The sequence below is a fragment of the Dermacentor silvarum genome, chromosome 7, assembly GCF_013339745.2.
Source record: "Dermacentor silvarum isolate Dsil-2018 chromosome 7, BIME_Dsil_1.4, whole genome shotgun sequence".
NCBI classification, from domain to species: Eukaryota; Metazoa; Arthropoda; class Arachnida; order Ixodida; family Ixodidae; genus Dermacentor; species Dermacentor silvarum.
In genome coordinates, this window is record NC_051160.1 from 39,410,085 (window position 1) to 39,422,988 (window position 12,904).

Consider the following 12,904-nt stretch of genomic DNA (forward strand, 5'->3'; position numbering starts at 1 on the left):
CAGTTATTCACCATATCTCCTGTATGGCTGAAAACCTCCCTTAGAGTTGGACACCTTGCTACCCTCGACTGCTCCTTCCGCCAGTGTATGTCTAACCGCGGCCTACAAAAAGTACCAAGCGAAATCTTGCTCGTAGTTCATTTGATCAAATTCATCGCTGCGCTTGCCAGACCGTGACACCGCCTACAGCGCTGCTCATGCACGGCAGCTTGCTAGCGCTCGTCTGCATGCCGCTCCGGAAAATCAGAGATGCCTCTATGATGGCCGACAACGACACGCACAGTTTTGTCAGGGTGATAGGGGCTTCCGTGGTCACGCACCCGTCGGGCTTCCCGAAAAGTTGGCGTCGCGTTAAACTGGTCCACACCACGTGCTACGACAAGTACTCACGTCACGTACAACATCGTTCCTCTCGTTCACTCGGCGTCACAAACACCATGTCACATTATCCACGTAGCAAAGATCAAGCCCTACCATATTCCTTCAACCACCGTTGGAACTATGATGCATCGGGATGGTGCTTTTACCACCGATATCAATCAATCAATCAATCAATCAATCAAGTTGTTTATTTCATATTTGTATTACATGTTTCATAGTGTATTATACAGAAGGAGGCCCAAAAGTCGAAACTGCAATTAGGGCCATGTTATGAGACCGCCGCAGATAAATATCGCCTCAGCGTGGCTGCAGTTAATTAGAGGAAGACGAAGGGGTGCCGATCTCGGTCCATCGCTATATGGTTGCGTTTGCAGTGGTACTGTAAATATATCTTCGAAATATATTTCTGCATATGCTTCACTTAACAATACCACGAGTTGCAGAGACTAAACACGGATCGAAATACATATTACAAGGCCCGCATCTGTGCTAGCGCCTATCTAAGCTACTTTGCAACCCTTCAAGAAAACTTGGATGAATTTGCTGCTACTACTAACGTTGACATGAGGAAACAAGTGTACCGTCGTTATGTACCTGCCTACTTCAGTGAAGCGAAAGCACTATCTGAAGCTTATGCATCTGCAGTGGTGCGGTGCCTTGTCGAGAACATTTTAAAGCTACAGCTTTACTAACCTAGTCAAGCCGAGTTCCCCCGTCGCCAGCAATTTGACCTTCATTTGACCGCAGCTGCACTCTACCCTTGGCAACGCATCATGCGACTCGCGGCGCCGAGCTCCGCCGCGGCCTGCGCTAGCCGCCGCCACCGTCTTGGCGCATGCGCTCTCCGCAGCTGGGTCGCCGCCTAACCACGTGACTCGCCACGCGCCTGACAAAGAGGAACGCCGCGATCGCCTAGTCAGTGCGAGCTTGGCCACGGATGAGAGCGAGGCCGGGCCGTCTTCTCTGAGCATTGCGTGGGAGGGGGAGGTTTTGAGCCGTCGTCGGCAAGTGGCGTCTGACCACCCCGTGGAGATCGCCCGGCGACCTTTTTCACTGGAGAGTGTCCGGGAATGCAAGCTCGCGAAGCTAGGCTCCGAGACTGAGGAAGAGCGAGCCGTACATTCCATAGACAAAGGCAGGCTTTGGACGAATCTGCGCAGCCACCGACCTACGCACAGCCGTCATACTTGACTTAACGATGAGTGTATCCTAAGTATAATAAATACAGCTAAATCAAAGGTTACCCAGTGAAAGCTAGACTTAACCAGGCCTACACCAAGCCTTCGCTTTGCACATCCTGGGTTAGCTGAGCTAAGCTGCAGCGATTTTCTGATACAGAATGGCAATCCCCAAATCCTCATGACCGACATTGGAGGAGCTGGAACGTCGTAGGGGAGACAAGCGATCTAGCAGTACCTAGAAATACATGGTGACTTGGAGCACAGGACGAGGGACAATATAGTAACTGTCACTTGCAATGTGGCGACACAAGAAACATTATGAATTACGCCATTCACATAGATTTACGAAAAAATTGCCGCAAAAGTTCTTGATACTTTGCTCCTGAAAATCATAAACGCTGACACATCGACATTATTGCTAATCTTCAAAACAAGGTGTCGAACCGAAGCCTAACCGAAAACCGTACCCGAACGGAAATATTAGGCAGAACTGAACCCCAAGGCAAACCGAAATTATTGGAACATGCCTGAACGGGAACCATATCCTAACTTTTAAAAATAATAAAGACCATGGGTTCTGTAGGAAACGGTTGAATCATATAAGCGGCAATGGGTGCTCAATGTTAAATTGCTGCTAATACACATTATTGCCGAATAATATTTGCCGTCTAATAATAGCACAGCATGATGGAAGCGTGGCTCGCAGGCGGAGGGCTAGAATGTCTCGAGAGGTGGGAGACGCGCAGTGATTTTGCATGCTTCAAAGATGAAGCCGAGTGAACACACCCTTACGATCCACTCAATCGGCTATGAAGCAGAGCTAGGGCGGTGTTCTGCCTTCCGCCGTTACCATTGAACGCTAGCGCGGCAAAACAGTGGGGCTCCTGCTAGGCAGCTGTGTGTCTATTATATAGTGGTCCGAGCGGAATGGACAGTACCCCCTCCCTCAAAAAACTTCGGAACACGAGATACTTATAAAACCTAAATTTCATCGCAACCTAGGCATAGGTTCTTCAACCGAAAGGCAGAGTTGATACTTCTCTGTACAGTCATCAAATTGCTGCCCTACACTTTACACTCTGTGGTGAAGTCACGAGAAAATTTAACTTGTTCTCATTTTCCGTGCTCCGAAATATTTTGAGGGCGGCTGTACACTTCAACTATTAATAATGACAATAAAGCTGACATGAAGTAAGTACAGTAGTTTTAACGGCCCTATAGACTCATAAATATTTGCGTACTAAATAAATTACCAAGCATGGTGCCACGCACGCCCCCCGGCAAAGATAAATACATCTCACTCAATGATCGCGGACACTCGCTGTAAAAACGCTGGCGTGAGTGAAACCGGCAACAGCAGTGAGCGAATCAACCTTCGTGCGGCCTTTTGCTACCACGCGAACTAAGCAGCGAGAACACAGCGCATACGAGCTATCAACCGTCGGCGCAACCAGAATTTTCACTCATCGCACATCGCTTTCAAGATAGGGCCCGCGCGGTCGCACTCAGCAGTCGCCAGAGTAGAACCCCCTTCCCTCAGCCCCAGTGGCTTGTGCGAGGTGGAAGGCGGTGCACTATCTCCCATACTTTCTCGCTTGCGCACGCGGGATTGGGCCGGCCACCATCCTCGGCTCACCCTGGCACGCTTTTACTCGCACCCACAGCAAAAGGTGCGCGGGCGTGATGTTCTCACACATCGACTTTATACGGAGCATCACGGCGGTGACGACGGCGGAAATGCGTCCTGAAGTGTCCATATAATTGATATCGCAATACTATTTCCATGTATGGCGATGTATCGATGTATATCATTGTATCGATGCATAGTGCAACATTTGTGGTGGCGTGGGCAATGACGAGCGGTGTAAGGCGGGTGTCTCTGATGGGGTCGGTTAATGTTTTATTATATTATTCGAGTTCAGTCTGGCTCAAATGAATGACCATATTGTTTCACGAGAATAAACATCCGCAAAGAAAACATTTGACATTGAGATAACTTTACATGAAGGTCAAATTGCTGGCGACGGCGAAGTAGCTTTGGCGTTGCACTGCTAAGCTTGAGGGGTTGTGGTGTCTGAATTTGGACGGGAGTGAAATGCAACAACGGCCGTGCACCGTGCGTCGGTTGCACGGTAAAGAACCCCAGGAAGGTGCACCTAATATTGATATCGTGGTTTTGAAATGTAAAATCAAAATATTTTTATAAGTTTATATGAAGAAGAAGCATGTGCTGAAACTTCGCCGATTGACATTGCCCCTAGGTGCAAGTTAACACTGCCAGAGGCGTAGTTGAGTGATAAGCTCACGCCACCCAGCCCTACGCAACTTGTGAGATGTAGCGTAGACAAGGGGCATTATCAATTTTGCAAGCCTCAATACGGACTGTTAGCTATGCTAAATTTTCATCTTGCTGCAAAGACGTCACTCTTTGTTCTGAGATTCAGCAATCTTATATGTAATCCTTGGTGGACGCAGAAGCTGCTACCTCATTTTATTGTTATCTTGGCTTGCCTGACTGACTGTATAGTAAGAACTTCTTTTAGCACGCAAAATATAACACAGGAACTGAAAAGAACGACGCGGAGACAGCGCTAAATAACTCTATAGCTGACTGTGTAGCTGAAAGACTGCTTGTGAGCTCTTGTAATAATTACGTCAAAACACGTTTCTTTTTGTTATAACTGCATGAGTTTTTCACTGCAGTGAGTCATAGCTCATTCGTAATTTCTATTGCGTTATGTGGCCTTCATATCGCTTTGGGACCTATCCATGAGGGTTCACTGCGCGTAATGGCCCAGGAGATAGGGATGTTGAAAATAAAGCGTAATTTGTCTGGTTTCTTTTTTCACACTCTGCAGATATTTTAATTCTGCCCACAACAGTAAGACAATGAATCATTCTCGGGAGTTCTCTGTGTTTTTACATTGACATTGTTCAGCTATTTTCGCGAATGCATGGCGAGCTTAAACCATAGAACTCATGTTTTCAACTCGCCTGAACCTATTCTAGCATTGTTTCCGGCTAAATTTAAGCACCAAAGCGCTGTATGACATGGTTAACATTTGAATCGAACGCTGATAATATTCTAGCAAGTGCGTCGATAGGCTTAGAAGAAGTGATAGCTAGGCTAGTTAGCGATTCATTTAGTACGTACTAGGCAACTCCAACTCCTAGACAGTGCATATGGTTAAATGTGGTTTCGCACAAACTTGCACATTCAACAATAATTTTTTAATTCAGAAAATAGCGCACGCTTGTATCAGAAGCTTTTTATTCGTCTCGCTCGAAACGAACTGCAGTTGTAATACGAAAACAAAGCTTGAAGCATTATCTGGTTTAAAATATTTAAAAAATCAGGCCGGATTCGGTTACCACTATTTGACACAGTATGCGTCAGAAATATCGTAGTTTTGAGAGGTATATATGTTATTTTAGGTATTAGGACGTCGGATCCAATTCGCATGCTGGAATCTACCTGAAAAGGCTTTCGTGATGCGCCTAATGCTATTTAAAGTAAGCAGAACTTGAAAAGGGCCTAGTTGGTGTAGCTTCATAGTTATGAACACAGAATCAGAGCGTGAACTCTATACTATAGTTTATTCGAGAAGAAAAAAGAATTTAAAACCTGGAACCGCAATCAGCAGCTGAGGATTGCATGCGACCACAAAAGCGAAGACAAGTAGAAAAATCAAATATGACATGTTACCCACTTGAATCGTTTGAAAGCGATATTATCTCAAGAAATGTGTGAAGATGAAAGAGTGGCACAGAGGGCTAGCTCCCGCAGGTTTCTGCACTGGCCGCATCCAAGGGAAAGCCTTCCTATTGCTTCATGCTATAAATAGTCGAGAACTGTTCCTAATGCTGGTTGCCTTGATGATCGATATATATATATATATATATATATATATATATATTTATATATACCTGCAGCATAGAAGCTTGATACTGAAACGAATTAGGCCACGGAGGCTTTTGCCCCACAACTGCGCGTCTCTTAATGAGATCGTAGTTAGTGAATGCAAAACTTCAGAAATTATTTAGCAAATTGATTACGTTGTTATCATAGGTCAAAATCTCGGCCGATCCTGAAAATGTGCAGCCGAAAAAGGCAAGCTAATCCAGGGGCTAGTACAGTCAAAAAATTTAGGAGTCCTGCGTTCCTCGTATTCCTCTGACGCGAAGTGGTGACGCGTTAGAGTGCCGAGCGCAGTGACTTCCGGCCTTATGTCACCCCAAATCACTTAGCAAGACTTCTATTTTGCATACACTTCAAGTGGAGGCTGAATCGCTTTGCAGTTTCTTGTACAAAACAAAGCTCGAAGAACGTGACCTAATCGGTAGACAGAATTAAGTGCAAAAATGATGTATCACTTCGCCGAAATAGCCATTCAAACAGTTTTCCGTGTTATTCGTGGGTTAAACTGAAACCTTATTCGTGCTAATGGAGTAGTTTGGCACACAGCCTGAAGGTATAACAAACAAAAGAAAAATGCATAAACAAATTAGGTGCATACTTGCTATGGTGGCCCCAGGTTCAAAAGCCTACATAGAATTGTGAACCTCAAGAACATGAAGTCCCCGCTCGATAACCTGCAGGAGATATTCACAAATGCTTACTACAAAAGTTGTGTTGCCTAAAAATATACCATAACAGCCAACCAACAGCTACACCAAGGAATACATAGAGAAAATTACTTGTACTTACTACGTGAATTACAGAAATGATAAATTAGTGGAAATCAAAATGGATGAAAAAACAACTTGACGCCGGTGGGGAACGATCCCACGATATCGCATTACGCGTGCGTTGCTCTTACCAACTGGGCTACCGCGGCGCGGTTCTGCCACTAACTTTCTGGGATATTTATGTTTTACTGCTAGAACTAACCATGGGAATGTTAGCCAGTGCCACCACTCACAAACTTGGCGGTGAATGTGGAACATCCTTTGTGCCGCGGGTGTCACGAGTACGGCATCTTTTCGGCTTAAGGCAACTGGTAAATAAACCCACACACGCTATCTGAAGGAATTCGAGACCCTCGTTATATAATGAACGAGAACAAAGGGGACGGAGAGCCGAAATTTAATAATCAGCCAACAAACAACTATACCAAGGACATCATAGGGGAAATTACTTGTATTTACTAATTGCATTACAAATGTAATAAATTAATGAAAATGAAGGAAAAAACAAGATGCCGCAGGTGGGGAACGATCCCACGTCTTCGCATAATGCGTGCGATGCTCTTAACAATTGAGCTACTGCGGCGCTGGTTACAAATACATGAACCTACGCCATGAACCTACATATACATGAATCTACACAAATGGTGGGGCCTTAATCGAAAAACATGTGAGAAGTAGAGCAATCTTCAGACAGACTGAAAATTTCAGGTATTTCTAAATAAAAATGCTTACTTCCTAATTACGCTCTTATATTTTTCGTAAATTCAACTCAAGGAATATAGTTTGCCGTAATAAGTATAAAACTCACTAACTCCTTGAAGCCTAACGTGATACAGCACAATACTTCTTTTTCCGTGCCTAGAAATGATGAGCTGCTGTGTGCAGATGCTGTAGACCAGAAATAAAAGGTGTCACAAAGCACCTTCTTGGTACCAGCTGCTACTTGAACCTTGCTATTTCAATGCTTTATAAAATGCGGAGCAGCTGCACCTGCGTCATAAGTCTCATCTCCATGTTTGAACAGCGCAATAGGTGTGAATGCTAGGATGCACTGGGTTGGCTCTGACTAATAATTGATCATGCTGTAATGTTGAAGTAAAAATGAACCTGGTATGAGCAGGTGCATATAAAGTCAAGAAAGGTTTGAAAACGCTTAGTTTGAAGGCATCTTTTGAAGAAAAAATGTTGGCGATGCAGCTACTATCGTTGACTCTCATTGCATGTTTTGTTTTCTGCCTAGGTGTCGCAGACGGTAAGCTCAATCTTGAAATGCATCGAGAAGATTATGGCCTTGCAATATTACAAAAGCTTGCGTTACAGATGTCACATCAGGACATTACCAATTTTAACATTATACTAGGTTTGTGCAGTCAATACGGAAATTTTTCAAGTATGTTTAAGCTTTATCATGCCGTCAAATTACCCACACATGTAATGCGCGCAGTGTCACTAAAGTGGCGACCTTTTATAGCGCACCTACTAAGCATCAGAAGCTGTATATGTGCAAATTGATGGGTAAAAGAGATTGGAAAAACGTATCGAGGTATAGTAATAAATGCTGATGCGTATAATGCAAGAACTGGTCTATATATATATATATATATATATGATGACCGCTTGTGATACATGTCGTGTACAATTACTTTCGCCAACATGAACATGCGGCCGCGGAGGCAGCACGGTGGCGAACCAAAATGATTTCGTGTTAGATCACGGTTCAGGCTCATGCTTCTGCTTACTTGACGATTCGGTTCCTGTTCAGCAGCAGAGAAAAAAAAATGAACTCTTTGAGCCCGCTCATACGGTTTGGGTTTGCAATGTGCAGGAATCAAACAAAAATAACAGTTTTAGAAAACAGCGTTTTTCACTCACAATCAAATATACTTGGACAAAATTATGTTCAGTTCTACTGTTACGTGACACGGACCGATGTTTGTGTGGTGCATTTAGTATTGCTCAAGGTATTCAATGCATTTGACCTGAGGTGCACAGGCATACACTGTGATTTCCTTTCAACTGCACTTACAGTAGCCAATGCGCCGTAAACACATTCCTTCCCATTTATTTGTGACTATGTGCTGTCCTGCAGCTCCGTGCAGCTCGATCACACAGGTAGAAGGATGAGTGAAGGAATTTTGCATTGTTTGGCAACAGACCTGTGTGAAAGGTGTTGCCCTTACAAAGGATGTTGTGTTCTTCCGAGTCTGCAACAGAGCTCCAATGGCGCAACCTTACAGGCTCCAATATTTTAAAGGGCTAAAACTTAGACTTTATCAGTGTTTTTTGTGTAAGGCTTTGAAACTGCGGGCCTGTCACATTACTGGTTTTGCGCTGTTTTGTAGTTTGGTGTACACTTGAGCGATATCATTTATTACATGGTCATGCTGCACTGTACCACGGAAACTGCAGCTGAGGTCGCGCTGCTGCTAGTTATTATATTTAGCAAATATACATGAACCTACACCAATGGCCTGGTGTCATTCCAAGAAGCTGTATGAAGTAGAGCAAACTTGCACCAGACGGAAAATGCCTTGCATTTCTAAACAAAAGTGTTTACTTCCTAATTACGTACGTATATTTTTCATAGATTTAGTCAGAAGGTTTCATTTCCTCTTTCCTTAACAGTGACTGTAACCTAGACACCGTCACGTCTCAGTGGCGTTAAGCTGAACCGGAAAAAAACATCAGAAGCTTAATACTGTAGATTTCTCGTCAGTGTTTGGAATACAACTGCAGCTCAGATCACCGAGTATAGCGCTAAAACAGAACAAGAAGTTAAAAAAAATTCTGGTGTTTTTGCGACAAGATATGCGAACCCATGTAATGCGCCGGCATTTGTCATCGCATAAAGAGCAGCCTTCATTGCGCAAGAAATGCACAACATAATGAATGTTACCACTGAGGAGGAGGAACAAACTTTATTTGTGTAGCAGGTTTGTGAGACCTAGGCCTTTCCACCTAGATGACGGCCTCGAGCCCTTGAGCTCTGGCGGCATCTTCGGCTTTAAGTTGGTCTTCCGGTGCAGATCTGAGCCGCGCGGTCTCCCACTGCTCTCTGGTCTTGTGTGTTTTATTCTGTGTGGGTGTCCCGGGATAAGCCCAACCATATGTTGTAAGTCCGCCCTTTCTTGACAGAATCTGCCTCTATCGGTGTAAAGTTCTGCATAGAAACGGTGGTAGGCAACCGGGTTCGGATATGTTTCTGTTTGCGACAAGCGCCATGCTGTCGCTTGCCGTCTACTTAGCGAGGAGTGTGCCGGCGGGAAACGGGCCCTGCCCAATTTATAGTGTTTGGTTTGTTACCACTGATTTAAGGTTTTTTGAAGGGCTTGGGTTTTGCCTGTAGCATGGAAATCATTTGCGCAATACTGGGAGCCTCGAGCCTTTCTCCAACGTTTCTGCTCTGACATGCCCTGGCAGTGGGTCCACAGTTAATTCTTAACCCTTTGTAAAAATGATTTTGAATGGTTCCTCCAATGACTTCTGGTTCGATTAGCCTTCCAAGATGGCGGCAAAATAACCGTTTGTTTCTCGTTTAACTTAAAATAACGCTAGAGCGGTTGTTTTTGGCTCAGTTCCCGTTTGATTCGACATCCTGAATACCTGCAACAATATATATGCGCCAAGTCTATAGCCAGTCCTAATGGCAGTGACATAGCATCAGTGCTTCTATTAGCCAGGCCCCAAATTAGATGCACAGCTAGTATTTATTTCTGCTCAATGATACCTTTTACTATTGAAAAATGTGGCGTGCCTACTGACTGCGGTGTGTAAAACAGTGAGATTACACCAAATTTTCAAGTATCGCCTTATCCTCCAGCTTCGGGCTAGCTCTAAAACATTAAGGAGCACATGCAAACTTAGTTAATTAGCTGCGTGAAGTATTTTAGCCTAATCGCAGGTGTAAAACTAGTGAAATGTATGAGGACGAAAAGTTCCTACTCAAGAAGCCTATTAGAACAATCTATTCTCTTGGAGAGATGATGAAAAGAACATCTTTTATGTTGATGTATTTTCGTTAAAATATTTTAATATAGGGCATAAATGTTTAAAGAGGACTACTCTTTGTCTAAATATTCAACGTGCGTCTAAATATTGTCAAAGCGCATACTAAGTCTGTAACAAATACTTATGTGGGAAGATCCTTTAGTACATCGTGAATAATTAGTGTTGTGATGGACAGCGAGAATTTGAATTAATGAACATGGGGGTTACACTCCTCTATTCAGGCTTTATCATTCGTATTTTTGCAGCATGCTGCCAAAGTATACCAATTTTATAAAATGATTCGAATGGCAAATGTGAGCCGTCATTTTCTAAGACGAATTGTGAACATTGACAAATCTTATAGTTGCCAGCTTTTTAGACAACGTTTTCAAGAATAAATTTCATCGACGTGATGTTTGGTTTTATGCAATGTTTGCGGTCATCAAGATATTTATAGGCATTACAGTTACCTAAACAATAACAAATTTTGGTTTTACGAGAAATAATTGTTCTTATTTTGTTTCATTGAGTAAAATAAATGACGGAAGTATAGAGAAACCACATCGAATATCAGATTCATATTGTAATACAAACTCCTTCTGGTAATAGAAATGACCAAAATCTACAACGTGTATCTATTTTACTATTTTTAAAACAGACGACGACGAGTCAGATTCCAGGAATGAAAATGATGGGCCCACGGAGAAGCCTGGCGCAAATGAGAGTAAGTACGTGGTATTTATAACTTTTCAAGTGGGAATGCTGTAAGAATGAGGCAACGCAATATGTCTGTAATCATTTATGATAAACCGAGTGAGGCCAGTGCTGTAAGCACAATAATTAGCTTTCAAAACATGCATGTATAATTCATATCGGCAACTATTTTTGACGCGTGAAATTACAACTTAGGTTATTGTAACGTAACTGCCCATTTGAAGGGACAGCACAGTGAGCTAATGGCGTCCAGTGGCCATGGCCATGATTAAATCTTGGGCAGGCGCACCGTCCCAGCTTCTAAAATACGCACAACTAGTTTTTAACTGAAAAATACTTCCAGAGCAGCCAACTAGAGCAGCTTATCGAGCCCCCTTCTTTCTGCCTAAACACACATACCCGTAAGAAAAATTAGACCGAAACACTTAAGACTGCTTACGTGTGTCAATGCATGAACATTATAGTCTCCTTGGTGAAACCTTTATTCAGCCAGATGGCTGTGACGTGACGTGTGCAATGACGCACCCACTAGGCACACCTTTAGTCAACCAGAACCCTCGAGCCGCCGAGCCATCGGGGACCCTGCTTGTCTCGCACCTCGTGGGCCTGGGTTCGATTCCCACTCAGTCAAAAATTTACCAAATTTTCTTTCAAAGCCATTAATTTACTTTGTTTGGAGGAACCTCCCTGAGGAACATGGCGTCAATCCGAGCATTTTGATGTATTTTTACTCATTTCAGTGTCGGCTATCTTTGGTTCCATCACTCGGTGACGCCGCGAACGAGGACTCCGGATTTTCGCGTTCATACCTTACGTTCTGGCGTTCATACCTTACGGCTTTCGGCGGCTTTACTCGGCCCAATGCTCAAACATGTAATTAGGTGTGGAGCGTTTAATTTCTATAATCATATTTTCTAAAAATTCCCTGCTGTGTCAAAAATTCTACAACGCTCTAAGACAAGACAATGCAAGGGATGCCACTCGCAAACACCATTCTCAGTTTTGCGCTACCCACCGAAACTATGGTCCTAGTCGGTGCCCCCGACTTCAATGGGCCCCTTCACCGCACTTAAGCTGGCAATTGTTGTGTGGTGAAAGTGGTTGATCAACCGACACACTGCGCTGAGACTGCTGCTGTGATTTCTGACTGTGATCTGGAAGTTGTTTCCTTCTTTTTTTCAAGCTATGTTCCTCTGCCATGGCAATCCTCGCGTTCTAATTACTAGTTCATTATTGCAATATTCACTCATTGGCAGCAATGAATTGGTTTCATGTCGCAATACAAGCAGTTTGGAAGTGGGGAGCCTCAGATTATAATCATTGGCCCCACTTTGTATATTACATATGTTCATAATTAGGGTCACATTGGCAACGACGTTACATTTACCTTGTGTGCTGAAAACTACAGACTCCTAGTTTCGTGCGACAAGAAAGTTGACTAAATATTCGTGCCAATTGTTTCATCAAAGTTATACAAGTGGTCTCATAGTTTTTTTCTTTCAAATAATTATCAATCAGAGAGCATTATTTTCCGTGTTAAAAACCTATCCTTTGCTTTTGTCAGTTTAAATATAGAACCCACTTAGGTTGAAGTAGCCCGAGAGTATTTGCAAAACATTTTTCTGAGGAACAAGCACTTCAATATGGTTACTAATAAGCAAGTCCTAAGCTCTTCGTGTGTGACTCAGATGTCAGCACATGTTGCGCTCTCGAGTTCTTTTCCAGCTTTATCATTTATTGTTTCAATCACATAATAATTATTTTTCATCGGTATGGGACACATCAAGAAGCAACACCAATACGCTCTTGCTTTTAGAACTAATGGCAATTTGCTATGCAAGTAATGTCAGTTATTTACATCCAACAAAATAATTATTTTACCTTAACAGAATAGTTCGTATTAAACACCACCGAATACAACTGCCTGCATCAGCTCTATATCGCAGAAGAAA

General features: G+C 43.3%; 1 long non-coding RNA gene across 1 annotated transcript; it reads left to right on the forward strand.

Annotated features, from left to right (window-relative positions):
- Positions 1-7,271: 7,271 nt before the first annotated feature.
- Positions 7,272-11,876, forward strand: LOC125946706 (uncharacterized). The gene is made up of 3 exons (XR_007467797.1): positions 7,272-7,503; positions 10,897-10,966; positions 11,693-11,876. It is a non-coding gene; the product is annotated as an uncharacterized LOC125946706 (long non-coding RNA).
- Positions 11,877-12,904: the final 1,028 nt, after the last annotated feature.